The sequence below is a fragment of the Hirundo rustica genome, chromosome W (assembly GCF_015227805.2).
Source record: "Hirundo rustica isolate bHirRus1 chromosome W, bHirRus1.pri.v3, whole genome shotgun sequence".
NCBI lineage: Eukaryota > Metazoa > Chordata > Aves > Passeriformes > Hirundinidae > Hirundo > Hirundo rustica.
The window spans coordinates 5,140,268-5,166,723 of NC_053487.1; the positions used below are offsets into that span (position 1 = coordinate 5,140,268).

General features: G+C 44.8%; 1 protein-coding gene across 9 annotated transcripts in view; it reads right to left on the reverse strand.

Moving 5' to 3' along the window:
• MBNL3 (muscleblind like splicing regulator 3) overlaps positions 1-26,456 on the reverse strand; it is a 125,995-nt gene that overhangs the window by 34,574 nt on the left and 64,965 nt on the right. The gene's annotated exons all lie outside the window — the stretch shown is intronic.

Below are 26,456 nucleotides of genomic sequence, written 5' to 3' on the forward strand. Positions count from 1 at the left end.
TGCTCCTAATATTGTGCAGAAATTAAAGAAACTGACTCCATCTTATGAACAAGTAGAAGGCTTTTAAAAACCTCAGAAAAACCAGGGTGACATCAGCTATTTATTGAAAGGCCTCCAGGATCCACCTTGGGCAGGACAGGAGCCTGACCAGGGCTACACCCAGGGTGCACTAAGAATGGTCACAAAATGGCTAACCAGTCACAAGATGTTACATTTTTATGAGTTTTGGTCCATTTGCATATTGGGGTTTAATTGTCCAATTACAGCTTCAGGTTGTAAGGTCTCATCCTTCTTGTTTTCTCTCTTCAGCCCACCGTTGTTTATGCTGTTGGGCTGAAAATTGTCCTTGGTCCTCAGCAGGGAAAGGATTTGTTTTGTCTACCTACTCCATGAAGAGAGCTTACTAGCACTTAATATGAGGCTCAGAACTACATTCCTAGGCAGCACAGAATCTGAAAATATGAAAGCTAAAGCTTAAGGCATCAGAACAACACAATCATTGAGGCAGAGGTGGCTTGGTAGTTACTGTGCATCTTTTGTGATTTTTCTACAGTAGGTGAAGAGAAGAGCAACATGACTTCTCCTGCAGTAACACTAACTGAATACTATCAAGCTAAACCAAAAAGTCAGGCTTCCTGATGTTAAAATGATTGTAAGAAAAAGCCCCAAACAGTCTAACACAAACACCAATACTTTCAGAAGCTAGTGGCAAAAATTCCAGAAATAACAACAAAAATTCCGTTTCCTTGTGTGGGTTGCTTTTCCTCTCCTTCCCAACACCAGACCACTTTAATTGGCCCCGACAACCAGACAGCAAGAAACAAAACTGTCTCCACCACTTCCCCAGCTGCACTGGATAAAACTTTAAGAGGACAGCTCTGTAAGGCAGCACCTCTGATCCACAACATGTGGGTACCCTGAGATGCCGAGAACTGGCAGTCACAGAAGGAAAAACTGAAACAATTTCCCCCCCTTCATGCTTTCATTTGTCAAAAGTGATGTGTGTTGCATCACTGACTCCTTCCCCCCTGCAATAAACATAAGCACTGGCCTTGCCAGTGGCTCCTAAAAAGCAAGAGATCACTGATGTTATCCCTGCAAATCAACTGAGATCATCACTTTAAAAACATGTATAAACTGTGCCTTACTTTTTAATAGCGTTTGCAAGTAGACATAAGAAGATAAATATCAATACATCACTAAATAAGAAAGCTAGTAACAAATGTTGTCATTAAGATGAAATAGTTCTTGAAAAATAAGGTTTTTTCTCTCCCCCCTTTCTTTTTTAATTTCTTCCTCAAGAAACAAGAGGCATACAGAAAACATGAAATACTTAATGTAACTTTATGCAAAAATGGTGACTTTTTTGAGGAACAAAATCTTTTGAGCTATTCAAAGCCTATTAAAATAAGGCCAGACCTGCAGGCCACAGAGCTGTTCCATGACAGATAATTAATAACAGTTCCTGCAGCCAGCAAAGGCACAGGGCCATCCATTACCCGCCTGTCACAGACACGGTCGTAAAGGGCTGGACATAGAGTCCTCAGCCTCAATGTAATTAAATTTGCTTTCCAAAAGGGGCACATCAGATGACCCCATGTACTTGCCCGTTAGCAGGATCACGTGCAGAAGAGCTGTAACCCCATACAAGTCCACGAGGATACAGCTGTTATGTACCACTCACCCAAGGCTCAGGTGGGAACCTCCTGGGATCAGCCCCTGATGCATCCAGGATACTCCCATGGGGGTTCTTTAAGGCTTTTGCAAACATACAGGTGGAACCACTGGACAGTCCAAGTACCACTGCAAAAAGTCAACACCATGACCCACTGCAGGGGCTGGTTTTGAATCTCCAGCCAGGCTCCCCAGCATGCCAGGTTGCTGTAGAGCAGCCTGAGATTTCCAAGCTTTACTCTGCCCCCCTTCCTGGTGGGGATAACAGCATCACTGGGGAGAGGGCTGCAGAGCTTGACTACAGCTTAAAAGGGGCTGTTTGACATATGTCATGGAAACAGACTCCTCTTTTATCTACTCTGAGGAGATCAGAGTTAAACAAAAGGCAAACAATTCAATCCAAGAAGTGATGGGCTAAAGCCAGTGGGACAGAAAAAAAAACACTTCCAAACTTTAGCAGCCTGGCTTGGTGGAATAAAACTCTCTGCCCTGCTCCTAAAAGAGCCCAGTGGCTCCCAAAAAACCCAACTCCAAACGAAAGAGACTTTTAAATGTTATTGTTTTGGCTTCTCAGCAATCCAACAGCCCCAGATCCACAGCAGTGAGTTAATTGCTCACAGGCCCTGAGGACAGGAATCTTCATCACCAGACACTTTCTCACATCTGTGTGAAGTGAGGGTAAAATGGCAGCTGGCTAGTGCTTAGACACCATTGCCACTACAAAGGAAATAAATGCATTAATATGCAAAGAGAACACTCATCAGTACTGGGCAGGTTTGGGTCATCCTGCTCATGCTGCACCAGACCAGGCCTCTCTACAGCCTTTCCCATCACCTGGGACCCAGCAAGAGTCCAGGGTTCAGCCTCAGAGCATACCTGCAGTGTCCCACCTCCACAGCTCCTGCAAGGCTGCTGCTGACCAGACGTGGGGAGCAGACCCCACGGAACTACAGGCTGTTCATGACCAGGCAGCAGCTCAATTCTAAGCTCCAACCTCCACAGGGTTACACATCAGCCTTAGAAATTCCTCCTGACTGTAACTTGGCACAAGTGCTTTGGGTTGGGGAAACACTCATTTCTACCAAATTTGGAATAAATCTGTGTAGATGTTTCTACACTGCAGGAATGGAGAAGATGAAAAAAAGAACTACTTTTTTTGTAAACAATACTTACACAGTTGACTTCAACTTGAGAAGGACTTTGCTATTTCAACTGAAATTGTGAATATCATTGATACCAGCAATCCCAGCTTGGTGTGAAGCTTTGTTTTAATTTTTTTGTTCTCAAAGCAGTTTGTTTAATTCCAACAGGGGGTTCTACAAACAGAATATTTTTACTACTGTGATATATGTCCTAAAGTTAATTCGTGTTAAATGTTATAATATGTAATTCATTCTCTGTAAATGTAAGTTTTATTTCTAATCGAGTATACAATGGGTTAACTGGGACTGAAACAGCATGGAGGGGGGCAAAAGGAATTCTTTTGCTAGAGATTGCACGGGAGAGACATGAGAAAACTATGCCAAAAATTACACAAAAAGGGACACGAGAAAACTTCTGCCGGGAATCGTTAGAGGAGAACACAAAAGGGCAGAAAAGGGAGATGGAGAACCCGGAGGACCGAATGATTACATCAGATCGATATCTTATCCGTCCCCGCCCGACATTAACATCTCTACACCGTATCCAGACACAGCAATCACGACATTGTTCTCCAGCGCAAATCCATTCAACCGCACCAGAATCCGAACATGAATATCTAATGAAGCTGCCTCAGAAGAGGGAGTCTTAGGGTCCTGATTTTCTCTCAGCGAACCAGTGTATAAAAATCGGCAGCCCCAGACCAAAATGTGAACTGAGGGGGTGACAGACTGACAGAGTGTGTTACCGTGTTCACCCGGTGCCGAAACCCCGGGGTTCGACGCTGTCCTTTTAATTGTGGCTATCGGAGACTGTTATTTTGTCTCAAAATAAAATTCTAAATTTTGATTTACTGAATTTGGTCTATCGTATTTATTACACTACCAATAATAAAGCACCATACAGCACAAGGCATTCGTCTTGCAGACAGAGTGTGTAAGCTGAAACCAGTGCCCACACAGTGCTACTGGTTTCAAGGACACATATTTGTAAGAAACAGCTGTGCAGATGTTGCTGCAGAGCAAAGGCTGTGAAATGCTGTCAGTCAGGCCTTTGAGGGCTCAAGAAAGACTAAATGAATCTCTGCTACACTCAGATTCAAACCCACGCCTTTGGTCTAACTCCTCCTCACCAACATTTTGATCCTGAGCACCACCAACCACTGTCTTTCACTGGGGCATATTGGAAGCCACAGCTGAGTTAGGCTGCCCTCTCCAGCACCACAGTAAGTTCTTCATCTCAGACAATGAATTTTAGGAACTGGTGATGTGACAGTGACACAAAATGTTCCCAGTTTAGACATCTTGCTATGTAACAACTTTCAAGATGTCTCGCTCTATAGTGATGGGCACCACTAGTACCCCCTGAACTCCAACACTGGTAGGGGTGAGCCCTTCTTCTACCCTTCCATCACAACACCCACAGTTCTTGGTACTTCCCAGAAACATATACAATCTTCAAGACCAATTTCAGCTCTACAAAAGCTGCCAGAATGACAAAGGAACTGCCATTTTTTAACTCCTCAGTACCAGCTGCAACACAGCAGGGAAAGCAACAGGGAACTGGTAGCAAATCTGCTGTGTGTATACTGAGCTGGGGATAGATAAGGACAACTCCATTTTATACCTGTGTGGCCTAGGAATATAACATGAGAAAATACAACAGGAGTTAGGCCCCAGTTTTAGATGAGCATATTTATGCTACAAGGCAGTTTTCCCACAGGGACTAGCTGTGGCTCCAGGATATCAAAAGCTCAGCATAGGGCACAGGACAGTTCCAGGGCTGTGCACAGAACACCAACTGAGACATTTTCCAAGCTGAGTGTGGCACCAAAAAGCACCATTACAGCACCTGGAGTGGCCACTGGTAAGTGGCTGCTGGTAAGCAGCACATTGAGCCTGCTGGCACCAGTGCAGCCATCCTCCTGTAACTGGAAATCTGAAATTTGCTGCTGTCAATTTAGCCTGAGTACTGACTCCAGGACAGGCGCATTCCCACCCTGTCCCAGGTGGAACACAAGCCTGCAGCCAGGGAATCACCACCCAGTAACAGACTGCTGCTGGCCTTGGTATCATGCTAAATATAGCTGTATTTTCTGGCTCCTCGCAAAATTGAAGGAGTCTGAAGGACCATATTTATCTGCTGCTTTGCCAACTACAGCCAGGAGGGAAAAGCATATGGACTGCACTTTCATAGGCTTGAAAAATGGATATTAAAAAAAAAAATCATTAAAGGATTTTATTAAGAGTATCTTCTCCCAATTTCTTCCCACACACTCCCCCACCCTTACAGTAGGCTGCTGGCATGTGATTGACTCTGTGTTGCTAACTTAAGTCATGCTGTGATGGCATATACTGTAAACGGCTGGCATCTGACACCAGCTAACATGACACCAGCTTGCACTGCAACAAAGCCAGCTGTTTGGAGTGCAGCACTGACGGCAGCACACTGAAATCCAGTAGAAAAACCTGCATTACACCTGGCTGTGTGGAGTTTGCACCTTGTCATCTGCATCCTAGCTCAGAGGAATGCAAATAAGAGCATTCTGGGTACTGTGCCAGGCTGGATGAACCTTCCCTAAGCATGTTGAACAAATTCTTTCCTCCCTGGCTGCTGAAGTGAGTTGAACTGTGTTGCAGAAACAAGGCTCTCAGCACAAACCCCAGTGCTTGCTCACATGTGCACCAGTAATGCGGTTTGTTACGGTCTCTTTAATCCCGGACACCAGTGAGGGGTTCCAGACACACATTTCTGGTTTTAATGACTGCACACTATGTCTTTCAATCATGAGCAGTTCTCATGTGAAAATCTTCAAGCTAATGCGGCTTTTCACACACTGGAGGCTGCAGTAGGTTGGTGCCCTGACTGTGCAGTCTTTTCCACAGACGCTGATGACACATGCAATGACTGACAGCAAAAAGAATTAAAAGAGACCAGGCAGGAAAGGATTTCCATGTTTTGCACAAAACCAGGAACCAAAACACAGCTTGTCTACATAACTTTTCTCCGCATGAAGCAGCAGATTTCCACCTCCCCAAGAGGAACTCAATGGGGAGGTACATTCAGAGATGTTCTGGCCCTGCTTACTCAGTGCCTGTCGCTCCAGTGCTGAGGTATGAAATGCTCTCTGCTTTCCATCCCATTCACCACATGCACACAAAGGCTCTCTCTTGGCCATGGATCCTTGCTCCTGCCTCAGCCTTGCATGGCTTTCTCATACACAATACAACCTCAACCACCATGGTGTCTGCCCCACATTTGCAGGGCAGGCTGCAAATTCATGCCATAGAGCATGAATTGTCCTGCAACAGAGGGAGACAAAAAAGTGGGAAGCTCAGGGTTGCATCCCCATGTCCATGCAGCACAACTAAGAACATGTACTGAGCAGCACATGCTGCTTCAGGTCTACCCCTACTGCCACCTGCTCTGTAAGAAATGAGAGGTCCTGGAAGGCAGAGTTGGTACCTGGTGCCCAGGCTCTAAGTCCTTCACCCATCCTATAAGGACTTGCAGCTTCAAAGTTACCCTTTCAGGACAGCAAACCACCAGTGCATCACCTCTACTCAAGTGCTTTGTCCTCACTGCAGTTTGTCCCAAAGCAACCTGCTCCAGGGCTGAGCAAGTGGAATGCTGGCTGGATTGAGTGGCTCATCCTGCCACCTCCAGTGCGCTGCATGGTTCGTCCAGCCACCTCCAATGCTGCACCACACTCCTCTTTCCACACAGGTAGAGAGCTGCGTTGGAGGAAGGGAGATAACTCTTCATCTCACTGCTGGATCAAACGCCTTTCACTGGCAAACATCAAATAGCATGGAAATAGCATGTTTTCAAGTGGAAAACAAAGGAGGCTGGAGCTGACAAGTCAGTCTGATCATTAGCGTGTGTTACGTCACAGATAGGTGTTCATGCAGCCCAGCTGTCACTCGCTGCAGTTCAAAGCCAGCCCTGAACACACCTTTATCTGCAACTCTTTTCTACAGGGTAATGAAATTTCAGAAATTATGCTGCCAATTGAGTCAGTGAGAACTGCAACCTTGCAACATCCCTTGAACATTGACCCTGGCCCAATACATCAGGTAACTTCTGCTTAAGAGCAATGCTTTCCTCCTAGCAGTGTTGGAGCGGCTCACTTTCACAGAGAAGTTTTAAAGTGTAATTATGTAGAAAACACTCCTTGAATATGTTCTCATAGAAGGCTGTTAGACCCCTACAAGCATCCTAAAAAGCAGGTCTAGAAGAATCTAGTGAAGTGATATATTTCCCCATTGCCCACACAGATCACCTATTTTCTTTGTATCCATTACTTGTGTATTTCCCAGACACAGGACTCCAACACATCGGTCTCCTCACAGCTGATTTTCAGCTGCAGTTTTGCTCTACTTGAAACAGAAACCTAAAACTTCTAGTTTAGGCCAGAAGAGGAATTATTCCCTTCCTCCTTGAGGAAGGGCCCATACTTAAAGGCTGTGGTCACATCTACCCCTCTTCCTTAAAACTGTCAGCTCTAGACTACACAAACCATCCTCTTCCAACTCTCCCAGCAGTCTCCAAGCTTTTCCTCAGGCTACTCCCCCAGTCCCTGCTGCTGTGGGTACCTGCACCAGGCACTGCGCTTCACCTAACCCCTGACTAGTGCTATGCAGGTACACAGATTTTTTTGCATGTCCTGCAAATGACACTGCTGCTTTTACATCCCTGCATAGCATTTTCTTTCCTACTAACAATGTAACGTTCTTTGATTCATTCTCAACAAACCTTTTCCAGAACTACTCCAGACCCAGCTATGCTGCACCCTGTATGAGGCAGCTGATTCACTCCAATGCTATATTTCACACTGCTTTTATTGAACTCACTCGCTTTTTTATGGATTACTTTTCCAACCTGTCAAGACTACCTGCAACTCCACATCTGGTTCTCTAAAGTGTCTGTAGTTCCTCCCAGCTCAAAGCACCCTACCAATTTAACAAGCATACTCTCTCTATTCCATCATTCAAGCCATCAGAACAAAACAAAACCGAACAGTCCTGCCAAGCACATCCTTCCAGACTGCCACTGAACGCAGTTTTCCAAGCTGTTGCGGATAGTCACATAAAAGTTTATCCTATGCTTTGTTCCCTGTCCTGTTTGGAAGTGGATTTGTGCTGTGTCAAAGACTCCCAAACCTAACACCAGCACTTCATTCTCCCTCTCTGAAATAACTCATCTCAAAGGCTTTCCAGTTCTACTGCTTTTTCTGTTCCTTTTGGGACAGATGTTGGGATTCTGGAGAGTCCATGCTCTGCACCCCTCCCACGCCAGCAGCCCTGCTTATACAGTATTGGGTACAAAGAAGCTGGTGGTCTAAAGTTACTTGCAACAGCAATAAAAAATACAGCACAGCTGGCTGCTGACATTTTTCAAATGCAGGTGTAACACCCATTTACAGAGAGCCCAGAGACTGTTGTTATGGTGAGGATCCTGCTGTGAATAGATCATAGCTGGAAAGAAAAAGAAAAATGTATCTTCTAGTTAGCATTACCAGATGGCAATCAGCCTCGAAGGCAAGGGAAGCAACACAGACTTCCTACCATATAGAAGTTTCAATTTCAATGTGTGTGAATAAAAATGGTAGAGTTAAGGTTAATCTGGTAGTTTCCAGCTATGGATGATATGGACCCTGTGAAATGCATCTTCTAGCCAGGAAAGTGCACAGTTCATGAATACAAAATTTGCTGGAAATAGAATTCAAACAGCCCATAAAAAGCATAAACCACAGTTTTACAATATCTCTAGGATGAGTTTTGCCTAACTTTGAAATTCCCACCTCTGAGTATAAAGAGCCACTTCTCTGAGCCTGTGCAGTTAGATGAGAAAAAAACTGCTAAAAACACCCCAGGTGTTATTTTGGCCCAACTCAGCTCCCTTGCAGTCACTCAAGAATCGTTTGCAGATTTTATGCTGTTCTGAACGATGCTCTGAGCTGCAGCAGCAGCATGTCAGCTCTGACCCAGGGCTACTGAAGTGAACAGGGACATGTCTTTTGTCAGGGTACAGAAGACAAAAGTCAGACCTGCCTTTCCACACAGCTTCAGTGGAAAAACCAGAATAGCTATCACAAGCTCCCAGGGCTACCAACGTTCCCAGCACTCTCAAGGCAGCCCCAGCTTGTCACTAAAACAGCAACTGAATTTCATGGCTTCAATGAATGTTAGGTCAAGCCCTTTCTGAGCAAGCCTAGACTAGATTTTGACTGAAATGAGTGAATCTTGATGTTTTGCATGATTCCAAATGAAAGTAGGTGACATTTGGCAGGTACAAGTTTTGGGTCCTTTTGAACTGAGAGCTCAAAGCAAAGCTCAGTGGCACATGCAAGTGCAAGGCAGCTTGAAAACCCTTGAAGCACACCAAGCAGACACTCTGTTCACCCCACTGAAGGGAGGCTGGTACACTTTGCACAGTCCCAGTCTACCCAGTTTTCCTCTCCCTACAGCTGTGGGGCAGAGCCTTGGGAAGCCAACCAATGTTTGAACTTAAAATACCCAAAATGTTATATCCCTCTGCAACTTTAAAAGAACAGGTCAGTGAAACACAACCACTTCAGTCCAGGTAGGGTCTAGTTCTATGTCCAGGGAGTTAGAAAAATGCACAAGGAATGGAAAGCAAACACAACAATCCCTGGCTCTAAAATACTGATGCTGCTCTTCGGCCTCCCATTGTGACTGTTCTGCTGGGATATTTTTGCTTTGCAGGGAAGATGGAAAGAAGGACACAGAAGGTAAAAAAAGCCAGCATCATTTTTGCAAAAGGTATTCAAGTCCAGAAAAAAAGCCACCTACAGCCAGCTGAGGAGACTGCTGAACAAACACTGCTAAAGACCAGTACCACTTCTATCTGTTGTTCCAGCCTTTGTCTGTGAAAGCCAACCTCTATCACAGACACAAACCAAGCTGTAGGGGCTGTGTTGTGTGCCACAGGCTCAGGGGGATGTGCTGTGCTTGAAGGCTCTCTCCCATCACAGGACTGGAAAGTTGTCCCTTGCCACCAACACATGATGACCAACCCCTGTGGCATGTGGCCAAGCTGACAGAGCTTCGGTCATCTCCTTATTGCAGATTTGGACAGGTCACCACCAAAAGGCATATAAGGGACAGTAGCACTTTTCCCAAGCAGGAGACATGCTTCCCACCACACGACACAAACATTTTAGCAGCTGAACAATTTCACCAGTGTAGAGTCCTGTTTTGAGGAGGCTGAAATCTGATTTCCCCCCTTTGACCTAAACCTAAGACTCCTCCCCTAAAATACCCGATAAAACCCACGACAAAACCCACGAGCCTGCCCCTACTCACCCTCTTTGTTTTTACTTCTCTTCGCTGTCACCCCCTCCCCGGCCCGGGGTAGGGGGGAATAAATGGATTCTTGTGCTTAACAACAAAGACTTGTCTCGTCTGTTTCCCTGCCAGTGGTTGTAACCTCCCTGGACACAATGGTCACTGTTGCCACACAAAGCAACAAATGGTGGATGAATGCGCACAACCAGTGAGGACAACAGGACCGGCACCCCATAAGTCACCTCTGTGGGATCCCCATAAAAACATGGGGGTAAAAAGCTTACGGGGAGGGAAACTCCCAAGAAGGAGACTGGTTCTCTGGGACCAAGCGATGAACTAACATCTACCATCACAAGTCTTTTCATTCTTCATGGGAAGGAGTTTTTAAGTGCTACAAGCAGCTAGTTTGCCTGCAAAAAGGACCATGCTGGGGACTCTTACCAACTCTCTTGACATGTTTGCTGCAACTTATGGACGGTAAAACCCTGATGGCTACTTATGGATGATTTACATGCAGAGTGTCGGTGCCCTAGATCAGTGGTCCTCCCTCCTGTGAACCTTCACGTTTTTCAGTTTCTGTGAAGCTGCCTATATCTTTCCTTACCCTTTGTTCCTAAGGGCGCGGCAAGGAGTGAAAACTGCCAGCATGGCACGGAGTTGCTACCGTCTCTCCGTCACCCTGTGCCCCTCTCCACCCCTATCCTCCTTTCCCTGAAGGCAGGACAAGGTCAGAAACCGTCCAGAAGTCATGCGGGTGCACTACCGTCCTCTCGCCGTCCTGTGTCCTCCTTCGCCCCTGTCTTTCCATCTCCCCCGTTCCCTGTCCGGGAAGGCAGTGGCCGCGCCGTCCAGGGCGCTCCTTCTAAAAAATGGCACTTACCACGCGGTTTTGAGATACCCTCTTTCCCGCCAAAGTCCTTCTCTTCCGGTCCCGTGCCTGCCTTTCCCCCTACTTACCTACCCCCCCTTCCTGCCACACGGCTGCAGCTGGCCCCGTCGCAGGCCCACATGGCAGTGGAGGTGAGGCGGGGCTGGCCAGAGAGAGTGCCAGTCCCTGCTGTGCCCTGCAGCCGGCACAACAGAGGTGGTGTGGCAGAGCTGCACAGCCCCGAGAGAAGGCCAGACCCTGCCGTGTGCTGCTGACAGCTCTACCACTGCCGCTTTCACCGTTCCTCGCTTCACAGTCATCATCACCTACAATAGTAACACTCATAACACCAGTACCAAAGCCGAGACCAAACAGTAATAACTGTGCCCTTCGTGAAGAAGAGATGAAAGAACTGCACCCCTTCTGGTAGGAAGAGCAAAAGCCAAAGGAACTATTAACCCATTAGGTAAAAATGTATTAATTTAATTCAGTATCATCAATTCTGTTACTTTATCCTCTGTAATTAAGTCTCAAATGCTTTTCTGTTATTTGCTAATTTAGCTTAATAATGCTCATTTTAATTTTGCAAACCAGTAAGTCATATTCCTGAGAATCCCCTAATTATAAGTTATTCAGCACACCTTTTAACCAATTTATAAAGGGAGGAGTTGTGGAGTACTGTTTTGAGGAGGCTGAAACCTGATTTCCCCCCTTGACCTAAACCTAAGACTCCTCCCCTAGATTACCTGATAAAACCCACGAGCCTGCCCCTACTCACTTTCTTCATCTTCACCCCTCTTTGCTCTCACCCCCTCCCTGGCCTGAGGTAGGGGGGAATAAATGGATTCTCATGCTTAACAACAAAGACTTGTCTCGTCTGTTTCTCTGCAGGTGCTTGTAACCTCCCTGGACACGATGGTCACTGTTGCCACACAGCGCAACACACCAGTATATTAAAAACGTACACTGAACACATTACAGCGCTTCCCTCACACCAGGGTAAGAGAGCGATCAGGTGCAAATGCTGGGAACGAACAGATGCACAGCGTGGCCAAGCCCTACTGCACATGCCAGTCCTTTCAAATAGTCTGTATAAAAATGCAAAGCACTTGGACAGGGGGGTTTGCAACATCAGATGTGCTCTGCTGGAACTCAAACATGCTTATCTAGGACTCGCTTAAAATCTACAGCCTCAAAATGCTTGTCAAGCTTATTTTTGTTACATAGCTCAAAACGGAGCATGAGACAAAAACAAAGCAGAAAGCAGCGTTTCTATGTCCTCACCTCCCTTTTTGGTAGCACCTTAACTGGTGACAGCCACTCACAGCCATTGCCAATCACTTCAAACCACTGACCTCAGCAGGCAAATCCAGCTCCAGAAAGAAACGACGGCTTGTTACCACAGAGCTCAAGTACTATCACACTGACATTTTAAAATATATTTTAATTAGGAACAGGGGGGACATGCAACTACTGCATTCCAGTAGACTCTAAGCAGCTGCAGGCACTAGCCTAAATTCCCAAATCCTTATTCACCTGGCAATTAGGAAAGCTGAGAGCTGCTGTGAGTGAAGTTTTGCACATTGCTGAATACAGCAATGTTCCACTGAGTTTCCCCAGGACAGCACAAAGAGGCCACGGCTGTCCTCCTGCTTTCATGCAGGATTTTCATTCCAAGCTGTTTGTTATACTTGAAGGTTCTTAAAAACTCAAAGCAGTTATTTTGTTGGGGAAAAGCCCTGTAGCTCCTTCATTATATTTTTCCATCTTGACAACTCTTTCCAGCTCTGTTCCCCTGCCAAGCTCTCTTTTTGAGGCCAATGGCACACTCTGTTATGCTCAATGAAAAAAAGTACATTGATTTTAATATTTTTGGTTTCTGGAACATTTTAGCTTGCTCCAAGCAATGGACAGTGTTTACCAAGCCCAAGAAATATATATTAAGAGAGTACAGCTCTGTCAAAGTATATTTTTTGAGTTGTAGAGCCACTGAGCAGAAAAACATGTTTATCTGAGAGATTACTACTTCCAATAACAGCAATCTCATGCCACAAAAGACAGGAATAAAGACTTCATCAAGCTCTTTTCTTTTGTATCCACCAATACATTTTGAGTATGCTACATTTGTGAACCATATCAGTTTGTTACCACCACATATTTGAAATGAGGTTTAAATAGAGTAGAAGTATCATCATTTAGAGTTCTGAACTGAGTATTTTTAATGTCTTCCAAGTATTATACCACTTCTCTCCTAGGTTCAGGAATGTTAAAAGCACAATAAAATAGGCTTCTTTAATACAGTATCAAAAACAGTCTCTCTCCAAGACAAATAAGACTTTACAGACTGGCCTGGCCACAGACCTGCTGAAGGAAATGATCAATAACAATTACAAAAGAAGACATTTAGTGTCCAGTAAAGAGAGCAGGTTTAAGAGCATGTTTAGCCCTGGGACCACTGCATGTACAGAACAGGATGTAGAGTAGGTGATATCTAGCAATGTTAATATTCCTGTGGGTTTCAATGTGGGACTATTTCTAAGTAAAACTATCAATTCTACCTGGAAGATAGAAACACTGGCAAGTTATTGATTTTTCTTCTATAATAAATTACAAAAAAAGCCCATGTCAGCTCTCTGGAACAATACTGCACAAGTACTGTATTAAAAAAAACACCACAAAACCCCAAAGAAAAGCAAACAAAATTAAACTTCACATATATCTTCTACCTTCTATCTTCCACAATTGTGTCCCTCCTGATTGCTATTACACCAGGCCAGTATTTGAAAACAGCAAGTGCAGTTTCTCTTGTCCCTTAAACCATCTTTTCATTGTAAATCATATAATCCAATTCTATAACTTTCACCAGCTGAATCTGTCACGATCATATGGAAAGTTGATGCTTCTGACCTTCCTCTACCTAGTGTCTGTTGAATATTACAATTGCAGCAGGCAAGCCACACGTAGACAGAACCAAGCACAGCACATTAAAGCCCAGGAGAATACATGTTAAACTACTGTGTTCATGAATACAAATATTGGACATGTGACCACCTCTGTCAGCCTCATGCCTCAAGTTTACACAAGGGAAAAGGCAAATAGGGAAGAGCAGAGATTGATAACTAAGTGTCTGACCCAAACCTTCCCTCCTGTCCTGCAGAGGACAAAGTCATGCTCAGAAAACCTCATTCTCACTGTGCAAAATGAAATTGCAAATAAAAAGATATGGAGGTGGCTAGGTTTGGTTGGGTTTTTCTAAGAACTTGGCAGAATACAACCATTCCCTGAGCAGGGAAGGATGTGGCTGGGCTCTGCCACTCTAGCTTTCTACACTTCAGGTGAAAACACCAAGATATGTCAGAACATGACATGACAGTCCCTCTGTGCAATAGCTTAAGCCAACAAAGGAGGTGACTGCAGGGCAACAGCAATGCAGCAGTACAGGAGGGTGATGGCCTCAGTTGCCACCACAGGATTTGCTCCCAGACATCTGTCAGAGCCAGGGGTCTGATGTTCCAAGGCACAGGACACCTTTCTGCTTTTGGCTAGGATTTGCTCCATGGCAGAGAGCAAAGCCAGCTTGCCCTGCTCCTTACCCTGACGGCCCACTGATGTCCCCAGCTGCTTTCTCAGGCTACGGTTCAGTTCACCAAAGACCAAGCTTTGACCTCATGCTCCTATTTCAGCTACACGTGCCAGGCATATTTGTGCACAGCAGCACGTTTCCCCTCTGCTCTGGCTTTGCAGAGAAGCTACCAAGCTACCAGAAAAGGGTTGACTGTGTGCCACCAACTCCACAGCAAAGACCCCAAAGCTTTCTGGTCCATGCCAGGCCTCAGATTTCATGCCCACGGTATAATGAACTTGCTGTTGGTCAAAGGATTAAAGGTGCAGATACAAAAGATACCTTCAAAAGAGCTCCTGCAGCCTGCTAGGTACAGCAGGCAAAGACCACATGTCTCACAGAGGCCTCGGCTTCCAAAGAGGACATTCAGGCCAAGTGACATTGAATCACAGACCTCCATCTAGGAGGCAGCAAGGCTTGAAGAGAAAGGAAGAAAGGGAAAAAAGGAAAAAAACCCAAGCAAAAATAAGAAGAAAGCCTGCCTTGCCCTAGGCAAATATTCCACCTCGGTCAGCTTTTGCAGACTGATCTATTTAGTGAGTTGTTTATTACAGCCAGTAACATATGCACATTTAAGTCAGAGAGGGGATTTTTCTCTTAAAAATCACCTTCAGAAATGCTCTTTAAAAAGCACTTGGCACTAGAAAGCAAATATGTGTCCAATGTTTGCTACCATCTCAAGTGAAAGGGAGGTTAAGGCAGTGCAAATGTTTGTTAGGAGCTGAGCCCATGGAGAAGCATAGCAAGCTTTGGTGGCAACAGAAAAGACCTTTTTCCACAGAGTCAAACATGATGGGCTCAGTGCCAAAGATAATACACTGACATCTCTATGGGCAAAAGGAGAGTTTGGCAATGACAATTCTGGGATAAAACTGCAATTAGTGAGACATATTTAGGTGCAGGTCCCATGCACTAGTCACAAGTACCACACAGACAGCCAGCTTTAATGAACATGATGCCCAATTCTGTGCCAGCATCTGAAAACCTGTTAATATACAATGGATTTATTACAGAGCAAAACTTCTACCTGTTCTTATTACAACACTGCTCACAGATCCCTGTTCCCACAGTCTGTTATGCAGTCTCGTGAGGGTCTGTGCAGATTCACACTCCCAACCTCACTCAGCCAAATCAGATCCATGCTCTTGTCCCTAACTGAGCACACTCAGTCACAAAGTAACAAAGCCTTCCCAGGAACAGTAAGCCAACACATGCTGCAAACCAGACTGTTCAAGGAGGCTTTCTGCTCACCCTGCATTCCATGCTGACCTAGATAGCCAAAATTTGGGATTTGTCGGTCTCTACACTGACATACAGCCCAAACACACCAAAATCTAGCAAGAGTGGTCTGCTTTCTCCATGTGATGCCAGGAATGGGTATTAACTGATAATGCATTTTGCAGAAACCATGATTTCAGCTGCTGAGAAGTTAATTCCATGTAGTCACTGAGATCTGTTCCCTTCTGTGTAACAAGAGCTGTAGGACAGGACACTGAAAAGGTTGTATGCCTAGTTAGGTGGATGTATCCATTTACTCCTGTGGGATGCAACTTTTGGTCTGACCTAAATTCTTCTCTGAGCAGCACTGGTGTAAGTGCCAGAACAGCTAGGAAAGGAATGTGTCCTGCATGTACATACATGTGTGTCTGTCCATCCATCTGTCCCAGCTGACCAACAAGAATGGAACTGATCAGGGCTTTCCTTTCATTTGCTTGGTGCTTTGGAGTTCATGTCTTTAATAACTGCCAGATTCACTTACTTAGGTTTGAGAGCACAAGAGAAAAGCTGGGGGAGGCAGAAGCAACTAAAACATATCCATGTGGATGTGCTTGCTTATTCAGACTTGAGGCACGAAAGCAAACTAATCAAATTACCATGGGGGTTTTCTGTCCTTCCTGCATTGCTGCTCTGCTTTCCAAACTCCTGCCCTGAGTTTCTTATCCTTGCTCTGTTCACCAAGTGCAGTACAGACTGCCTGAGATGCTCAACCTTTTGTAGATGAGGGGGAATGCAAGGGTTAGCTTTTGAAGGCTGTTTTCTATTAGAAAGCAATCTTAAACAACATGACTTCCTTAGGCAGCAGACACCTGATCTCATATATTTTGCTTTTGCTACTGACAAGAGATATCTTCAGATGCAGCACAATCCCTTCCTAAAAGGGCAGCAAGAAAAAGACCTTTCACTGCTCTCACCGGGCACCTCACCGGGCACAGTCAGGATGAGTCAGCTGCAATGCAAATGTTCATTTGTTTTTAGGTGAGATGGGCCCATATAGATGGAGGTAGGAGGGACTGGAGGGATTTTTTTCCGCAAGAAAGAGTGACCTTTCTTGAGGACATCTGCAGTCTCTCCGCCAAGTGAGAGGAGTAGCTGCAAAGAAGCTCCATGGTCATTAGCAAGTCTGGAATGCAGCAGCATCAGTGCCTACATAAGCAAACATTCCAACACTGCTGGAAAAATGCTCCAACTGGTTTAAACCAAGATAGATGGACTTCTGATAGTGCCCCGGCAGAAATCCCTGCACAAACTTTTTCTTCAAGTGCCTCTGATACAGGCCAAGGACAAAGTAAGAAAAGTGCTAACACTTTCCCCCTGATTGGGCTAAGCACTGAAAGGATGCTTAAAATCATTCCCCAAGAATTAGCACAATCAAAACAGGAAAAAAAACAAACTAGTTTTGAGTAGTGTTTTTGTCCTCCCTAATGTGAGCTCTATTCCAAGTAAAGACTTCTAAAGATTTTATATTACTGTGGAATCTTCAAAAACCCATGCAGAGAAACACAAAACAACAATGAAAATCCTCTTAATTCAATCTGTGCTTTATCGCACAAGGCCGCAGCAGGGGATTTCTAGCTGTGGGAATACAAATACTCATCAATGCTACAGCTCAGGGTCCTGCTCTAATTACTACCCAAACAGAAAATGAGACAGTTCCAGCCTGAAGAATTTTCAGTCTAAATACACCAGATTTGGTGAAAAACTCCAGGCAGCCAGGGGAAGCCTGAGCAACACCCAGACTGCATTCCAGCTGCTCTGTGCTGAGCTGCTGCAGCCGTGATGCCTTTGATGCCTCCCTAGCTCCTTCCTCCCAGCAGCCTGCCCCATGTCCCACCTCTGCAGAGCTAGTTAAAAGTGATCCTGTCCATTTGTCTCCCAGCCCCCAAGTGATTTCCCCCTCCCTGCCCCCAACTCTCACAAGGATGGTGCAGAGCAGTTTGAGTGGGCTCTGGTGACAGGAGTGACGTGGGCTGTGTGGGGCAATCTGCGCCCTGCCTTGACATGCCAGCCAGCAGATGCTGACAGAGCTGGCAATGATGGGTGGCCAGGGTCCTTGCCACATTGCTACATCCCTGAGCTCCCCAGTCCTATGGGAAAGTGACTTGGGGAGATGCACCACTCCTCCCCAGTCAGCCCCACCTCCTTCCCTCGAGGTCATCCCTTACATCTCAGAGAAGGCTTCAGACATCCCTGTATTGCTTTTATCAACCCTGATGGCTTTCCAGCTTCGAGTCCCAGAATCACTCAGCCTGCCTGCCTTGCTCCAGCTCCCACCCTGCAGCACATCACCGAGGTTTTACAGGCAACAGGATTGATACAGCAGGGAGTCAAAGTCTGCAGGGAGGTAATCATGACTACATCTTCATCTGCAAGGGCACCAGATACACTGAGAAATAAAAATGACTGCTGAAGCAACAGGAGAGGAGAGCAAGAGACTCCTCAGGCTGCCTTGTACAGTCTTTGCAGACACTACAACAGGGACAAAGAGGACAGGGGAGCTGTACTAGGGCTTGGGGACAAATAGGCCCCCAGAGGAGAGGAAGAAACAGAGCAGAAAGAAGAAACAGGGCATTAGAATAAGGCTGCAAGTCTTGCACCATTGGAGCAAGATTTGGGAGGGTTTCTGCATAAGCAGGAGGCATTTTTTAACACCTTCCCTTACAATGTTTGGGAAGGAGCAACATTCCCTCCAAAGACAACTCTGTCTTGAAAGTCTGCTGGTTTATGAAACAAGATTCCCTCACAGGGAGGAAAGAGTTTTCCTTCCTACAGCTGACCTAAAACACCATCATCTCTGCCATGCCTGGATGACCTTCCAAGCTCTCCTTAAAGGCTCATCTATATGTCTGGCTTTCAACTCCCCACAACCCTGAGCACTAAAGTGCTACTGCATGGGATAAAATGTCCAACCCCATTGTGATAGATATTTTGAGATAAATTCATGTTCTATATGTTATAAACTATAAACTGTATTACAAGCAGAGGGTTTCCACCAGGCTGTGGAAGCTCTCCTGTTTGCCAAGACTGATTTGCAACTGTAGAGACTCCAGACAATAGCAGGGCGAAGCCCAGAGTAGCAACCAAAAGGAATGGCCAAACAGGAGATGTCCCATCCATCAAGGAAGAGCCACCTGCCTCCTCCGGTGATTAACCCATGATACCAATCTAGAAGAGGAAGATCCAGAAATGTCACCATCAGCATCCCAATGCCGACTTCTCGGAACCTCATTCAGGTGTCCAACTCTGCCGGGAAGGAGCATTCAGAACCAAGCGGCCAGAGAAAGAAAACACATGAATATGTATTTCAGATACATTTCAGATACGAACTAACAATAAAACTGCCTCAGGGGAGAAAAGCTGTATAAAACCTGCCCACTGGATCTAAGCAATCGTGAACGGGAGAGGACTGGTTCATTTGTGACCATCTCTACGTTCACCCAACTTCGATAACCCGGGATCGAGGTTGTCTCTTTTATTGTGACTATTTCAGACTGTTATTATTTTTAAAATGGCAAAATAAAATTACTTTATATTAAATTGGCTACTGATTTGTCCATAACAGTTGGTGCCGTGACTCGGATACAATCTCGGTGCTACGGGATCCCATCTATTCAGGGGGCGCCCCGCTGATTTCAGCGGCCTGAGTGGGAAACCCCGTAGAACCAATTGTATCACGAACTACTTTAGGCCAGAGCCACAATAAAAGAGGGGGGGGGGGTCAGATTCAAGAGCTCTCAGAGAACTCAGGGAAGACTAGGAGGTCTTCAGGAGCCACGGCAGTTATTTACTCGTAAAACTCTACGTGCACCAAGAGCCCACGCAAGAAAAAGGAACTGTAAGTATTGCAGGTTGAGTAGGTGTGATTGAGCGTGTGAGTGAGACGTGATATTATCACGGAGCAAGAGTGGACCCCACAGTTGCAGTTCCACTCTCCCGCGAGGGACGTGGTCGGCCAAGGGGGAAGCGTCGGCAACGGGGTAAAACTCATCTCGTGCGTAAAACCCGAAACTCGGGGAGTTCGAAGGATCGATCACGGAAAGTCAAAAGGGAAGGGACGTTCTTTGGAGTTTGGGAACTGGTAAACCTTTTGGCTTAGGACTCAGTGAAGTCCAAAATGGGGAGGAGAGAGAAAAAGAGAGAGAGCTCATTACTGGCTGAAAACCCGCAGTTCAGTTCACTGAAGAGGTAAGTAGTCCGGTAATTTAGACCCCACTTAAGTTAAGTTCAAGTAAGGAACTTAACTTGGTTCAGGTAGCCAAGGGAAAAACACAACGCAGAATCTCTAAAAGGTAAGTGAATTTCGAAATCTAAGAAAAGATGGGACAGAAAAAGAGCAAAGCCCAGAAAAAGATGCAGGGAAAACATATGTTAGAAGAAGAGAGTGGCGCTCTCGAAATTCCACGAGATAGTCCACTGGGAAGGATGTTAGAACACTGGGAGGATTGTCCTGAAAGGAGAAAAAGGTCCAAGGAAAAAATTATATATTATTGTATCGAAGTTTGGGGAGGTAAGGAAATAAGAAATCATGTAATCTAGCCCAAGTTTGGTACATTTGAGAAATGGACCTGCAGAACTTTAAGCAATTATGTAGACGAAAAGAAATCTAAGGACAAAGAAGAAAAGGATTATGCCAGACTATAGGAAGAATCAAGGATAGGATTGTTCCCCAAAAAGGCGAAAAAAGAAAGCGCACCCCGGAGGGACACCTGGGACCCCCTAGATTATCTCCTACCCCCATATCGTACGCCCGTCCAAGCCCAGGTCCCTCCATCCACCCCACAGGGGCTTGTGCTTCAGCCCATACCGGCACAAGCCCCCAATGCGATTCTCTTACAGGATTCGCAGCCCCTTTCACAATTACCACCCCCACTCTCACCACAAACTCTAGAAATCCCGTTGGTGCAGAATCCCATTTCGCCCTCCCCACTGACTTCCCCGCAAGCCCCACTTCCCTTACCTCACCCCCTAGAGATTTCGCCCCCGCAACTCCCAGGACTACAACTCCCACAAGTCTGTGCGCAACTCTCGGGACTACATCCCCCACAAGCCTATGCGCAACCCCCGGGACCTTCTCCGGCACAGACATTCGTTTCCCCACCCTTGCCGCAGGCTCGCCCCCGGCCAGCAGAATGAGACATAAGACTAAGAAAACTTGAGAAAATAGATAACTAGAAGGAAAAAGGATTACAAAGAATTATTGAGGGAAGCTCAAAAAGTTTATATGAGAAGGGATGAGGAGAACCAGAAAATACAGGCAAAAATACTGGTTAAACCTGTCAAAGAAGTTCAGAAGCAAGAACATTTCTCGAGCCGTGGTAAGAACAAAGCAGGACTGTAATACTCAGAGAAGACAGTTTGTTCTTCCCAGAAAGAGCAGAGACACTCAAAGGGAACTCTCAGACTGTTTTTATTGTAAAAAGAAGGGACACCTTAGAAAGGATTGTAAAATAAGGATGAGAGATGAAAAGATTTTTCAAGAAGATTAGGGATGTCAGGGGCTCTTTATTTTAGGGACCAGGATATCGAATGAGCCCTTGATAAAGTTAAAGGTGGGTCCCTAAAAACAAGTAATAACCTTTTTAGTAGATACAGGAGCAGAAAAAAGTACAGTGCAAAAATTACCGTTAGGATGCTTTAAAAGTGATAAAAAATGATGGTAATAGGTGCAAAGGGAGATCCTTTCAAAGTACCTGTTATCAGAGATGTAGAAATAGAATCTGAAAATAAAATATGCCTAAGAGATCTGTTATTAGTAGAAAAAGCAGACTACAATTTATTAGGAAGAGATATGATTATAGCTCTAGGAATAAATTTGGCTGTAAAGGATTCACAATTAGTAGTAAGTTTATGCAAATTGACTACCAGAGATGAGAATAAAATTGATCCTAAAGTATAGTTTTCATTAGAAAAAGCAAGAAGATGATTTGTTAGTAGCAGGACCAAAAGAGGAGGAGGTAAGGGAAAGCACTATAGCACTATTAAATTTCCTGGGAAACAAGGGATTGAAAGTTTCTAAATCAAAATTGCAATTCACAGAACCTGAGGTGAAGTATTTGGGACACTGGATTTCCAAAGGGAAAAAGAAACTGGACCCTGAGAGGGTGGCAAGTATCGTTGCCTTACCTTTTCCACAAACAAAAAGGGAAATTAGGCAAGTATTGGGGCTTTTGGGGTACTGCAGACAGTGGATTGAGGGGTATAGTGAAAAGGTAAAATTCCTGTATGAAAAACTAACAACTGATAGATTGAAATGGACAGAACAAGATGAACAGGGATTTAAAATACTAAAAGAAACATTGGTAACCGCTCCAGTGTTAAGCCTCCCTGATGTGAAAAGACAGTTTCAGTTATTTGTGGATGTTAGTAATCATATTGCTTATGGTGTTCTAACTCAGGACTGGGCAGGAAATAAGAAACCTGTGGGATACCCGTCTAAGCTCCTGGATCCTGTGAGCAAAGGGTGGCCTACTTGCTTACAAGCAATTGTGGCAGTTGCACTATTGGTAGAGGAAGCAAAAAAGGTGACATTTGGAGCCCCATTAGTAGTATATACTCCTCATAATGTGAGGAACATTTTACAGCAGAAGGCTGATAAATGGCTCACAGATGCTCGGCTCCTAAAGTATGAAGCTATTTTGATTCATTCACCCAGGATGGAATTATGAACCACCACTGCTCAGAACCCAGCCCAGTTTCTGTTTGGTGAAACATTAGAGAAACCTACTCACAGCTGTGCAGAGATAATAGAGCTTCAGACAAAGATAAGGCCAGATTTGGAAGAAGAATTTGAAGACGGAGAGAAATGGTTTGTGGATGGGTCAGCCAGAGTTGTAGAGGGGAAAAGAAAGTCAGGATATGCAATAGTAGATGGTAAGTCAGGAAAGGTAGTGGAGTCAGGTCCTCTGAATGTTAGTTGGTCAGCACAAGCTTGTGAATTATATGCGGTATTACGGGCATTAAAGAGGTTAAAAGGAAACAAAAGTACTATATTTACAGATTCGAAGTATGCTTTTGGAGTAGCTCATACCTTTGGGAAAATTTGGGAAGAAAAGGGTTTAATTAACACTCAGGGACTGTCAGGGGCTTACCCCAACATTGAGGTGGTTTCAGGGTCCTTGCTCCCCTGCACAGCTCCGAGCTGAGCCGAAGGAAGAGACGGAGTTCTCAGGTTTAGATTTTTCAAGGTTGCATACTTCGTTTATTGTTTCTTATCTTACAATTTTCTCGGAGTCCAACAAGATGTTCGCAGCTGCATGGATTCCTCACGTCTCCCCCCGAGCTGGGTTGTCCTTATCTTTTATACTAATTACTATGTATTTCTTGTTTACTATTTCTTACCAATGTCTATCACTATTACTAAAAAGGTCATCTTTACTCTGACCCAATCCTCACTAACTACTTTGTGCCACATCAATGCAGCAATGGAGTGAGGGAAGGAGAAGGAGAAGAAGAAGGAGACAACGCCCCAGATTCTCCATCTTGTCCCCATTCACTTCAATGCTAGGAACCTAAAACTACTATTTTCTCATTCTGTGATAAGCTAAACTACTATTTCTCACATTCTTGTGGCCTGTAAACCTTCTCTCAGTGTAGGAAGTTTTTCCCATGGACTGAAATCAAAGCCAGTGTCTCTCTGAGCTCTGGGCTGGGGTCCCAGACCCCCCTGCCCAGGTCCCTGACCCTCCAGGGCAACCAAAGGAATGCCCTGGACTCCAACAGGGGACGAGGGTTAGTTCATAGTGAAATAATAAGACAAATTCTGGAGGCTATTAGAGAGCCTAAAGAAATATCCATTGTGTATGTAAAGGGACACCAGGTAGGAATGCAATTTCAAATTAGGGGAAATAACCTAGCAGACAAGGAAGCAAAAAGAGCAGCATTACTCACGGTAAGTATACCTCAGGTTGGGGTAAATGAGACTCAAGAGTATCCCCCATGTCCTTCAAAAAGAGAAATTGAAGGATATGAGAAAATAGGAGGAAGACTAGAGGAAGGGAGGTGGAAGCTGCCTGATGGGAGAGAACTACTACCCAAGGACTATGCTAGAAAGATCTTGAAGAGATTGTACCAGCAGACTCACTGGGGGGCTCAAGCCCTCACAGATCAATTTTTAAAATTCTTTGGGTGTAAAGGAATTTATGAATTAGCAAAACAAGAGGTGCATGGGTGTATGATCTGCCAAAAAGTTAATCGAGCCAGATCAAAACAAATTGCCTTGGGAGGACGCCCCATAGCCTATCGTCCGTTTGAAAGGATCCAGGTGGATTTCACTGAATTACCAAAGGTAGGAAGATATAAATTCTTATTGGTAATAATTGATAAGTTAACTCACTGGGTTGAGGCTTTCCCCAGTGCAAGAGCTACAGCTCAGGCAGTATCAAAAATTTTGCTAGAAGAGATTATACCCCGATATGGAATAGTAGATCATATAGATTCAGACCAGGGGACCCATTTTACCTCAAAAATAATAAAACAAACAGCAGAGGCTTTAGGAATTTGATGGCAGTATCACACCCCGTGGCACCCACAAAGCTCAGGACAGGTAGAGAGAATGAATCAAACATTAAAAGCCCAACTATCAAAACTAATGTTAGAAACAAAAATGTCCTGGGTAAAGTGTCTTCCTTTAGCACTTTTAAACATCAGAACTATGCCACACTCCAAAACTGGGCTGTCACCATTTGAGATGTTATATGGAATGCCTTACAAACACGGGATGCCAGTGGGGCATCCCCAAATAGAAGACAGCCAGATTCAACCTTACCTAATAGCTATAAATAAGAACCTGCAGGACTTGCGGAAGCATGGACTGATAACTCAGAGCAACCCTTTAGGGTTTGCTATACATAAAATACAACTGGGAGACAAGGTGTTAATCAAAACCTGGAGGGAAGTCCCGCTGACACCTCATTGGGAAGATCCTTTTCTCGTCCTCCTCACCACAGATACAGCTATTAGAACAGCAGAAAAAGGTTGGACTCACGCATCACGGGTGAAAAAGATTGAGCTTCAGGACTGCACCCCGGAGTGGAAAGTGTCCTCTTCTCCTGGAGACTTAAAGATCAAGTTACAGCGCCACCGTAAATGACAGAAGAAGACCAGATAAGTTGCAAGGAAAAGGATTGTGAATGTTTCCCATTTATTTACTTCAAATGTGTTTTGTGTAAACAAATCTGTGTAGCCCACTGTAAAGGAGGATACAGACCTAAGGGCTTGTGTACCAAGTGTTTTGAAAAAGAGGAGAAGGAGACTATCCATCTTCTAGCGCTTCCTACTCGGGCAGGTTTACTGGAGTTAGATTCTCCAGGGTGGTACTTACTATACAAAAAAGGTATAAGGGGAAAATTGGATGCAAAGGCTAAAGTCCTTGCAATCGAGTGCCGAAGGACCAATAAGGTACCCTGCAGAGCTGACACCGTCAAGCTATCGAGGTGGGGCATTTTTAAGAGGAGGTTTGCGGTTCAGACCGGCACTAGGACCCCTGAAGAATACTCCTGCTGCCAAGAAGATGGTTTACCTTGCTGCAGGCTGCTACCCCGCGGGCAAAGGCAGAGGCAGAGGAGTACACCGGTGGGGGATCCTGATGGTCCTGAGCCTAGTCATGTACCAGGCGGGAGGGTTACATCCCAAGGATCCGCTGAGGCAGAACCCCACCAGTGAATGTGAGCAATGCCTGAAAAGACAAATTGCCACAAAAGTTATAAAATACCAAGCCCAGTATAACTGTCAGCCGGGTAAGGAGAATGGGTATTGTGTTTTCAAGGTACTCGATACAATTTATGTAAATTGGGAAAGGGGGTGATTTGCCACAACCCGAAAGCAATACCTAGAGATGGGCAGTCTTAGCCTATATTCAAGGGGAAAAAAGCATCCTTCCATACAATATACGAATGGGAGACTGGACAGATGCCAACCATCCCCATATGTAGCCAGTGTAATCAAACAGTGTGGTTAGGAGGAAAAATGAAATCTACTTTTGTAGCATAGTACCAAGTTAATAAGTTATGTTATGAAAAAGGTCAATTAGAAATGTGCAGCATGGGTAGAAAAATGTACTGGGTAGGAAAGAATTTGAAACATGAAAAAGAGACTTCACTAGACAACAAACCTATCATACTTGATCTCCTTAGGAGTGATGATGATAGAATATGTCTATAATTCAATAAAACTTTTTGTTTTTCAAGGAATGAGGAAGGATCAGATCCAAAAAGTAAAATGGAATTGATAGCTCAGGAACTGAAAAGGCAAGAATCGGAAGTGAGAAAGAAAAGGGTGGAACAAGAAAGGTTAAAGACTGAATGAACATTATGAACACTTGGAAAACAATACAGTGATTGGGGACTACCTTCCCCCAATCAGAACCTATTTATAGACCTAATGCAAGAAATTGCAATGGAGTTAGGTCTATCCAATTGCTGGATTTGTGGAGGGCTCAAATCAGCAGAGAAGTGGCCATGGAAAGGTGAGAGTTTAGCTCCTGAACAACTTTTAAAGTGGGATAATGCCCACATCTCAAAAACTATCCAAAGACCAGAAGGGTGGATGTTAGATGAAAGAATAATTG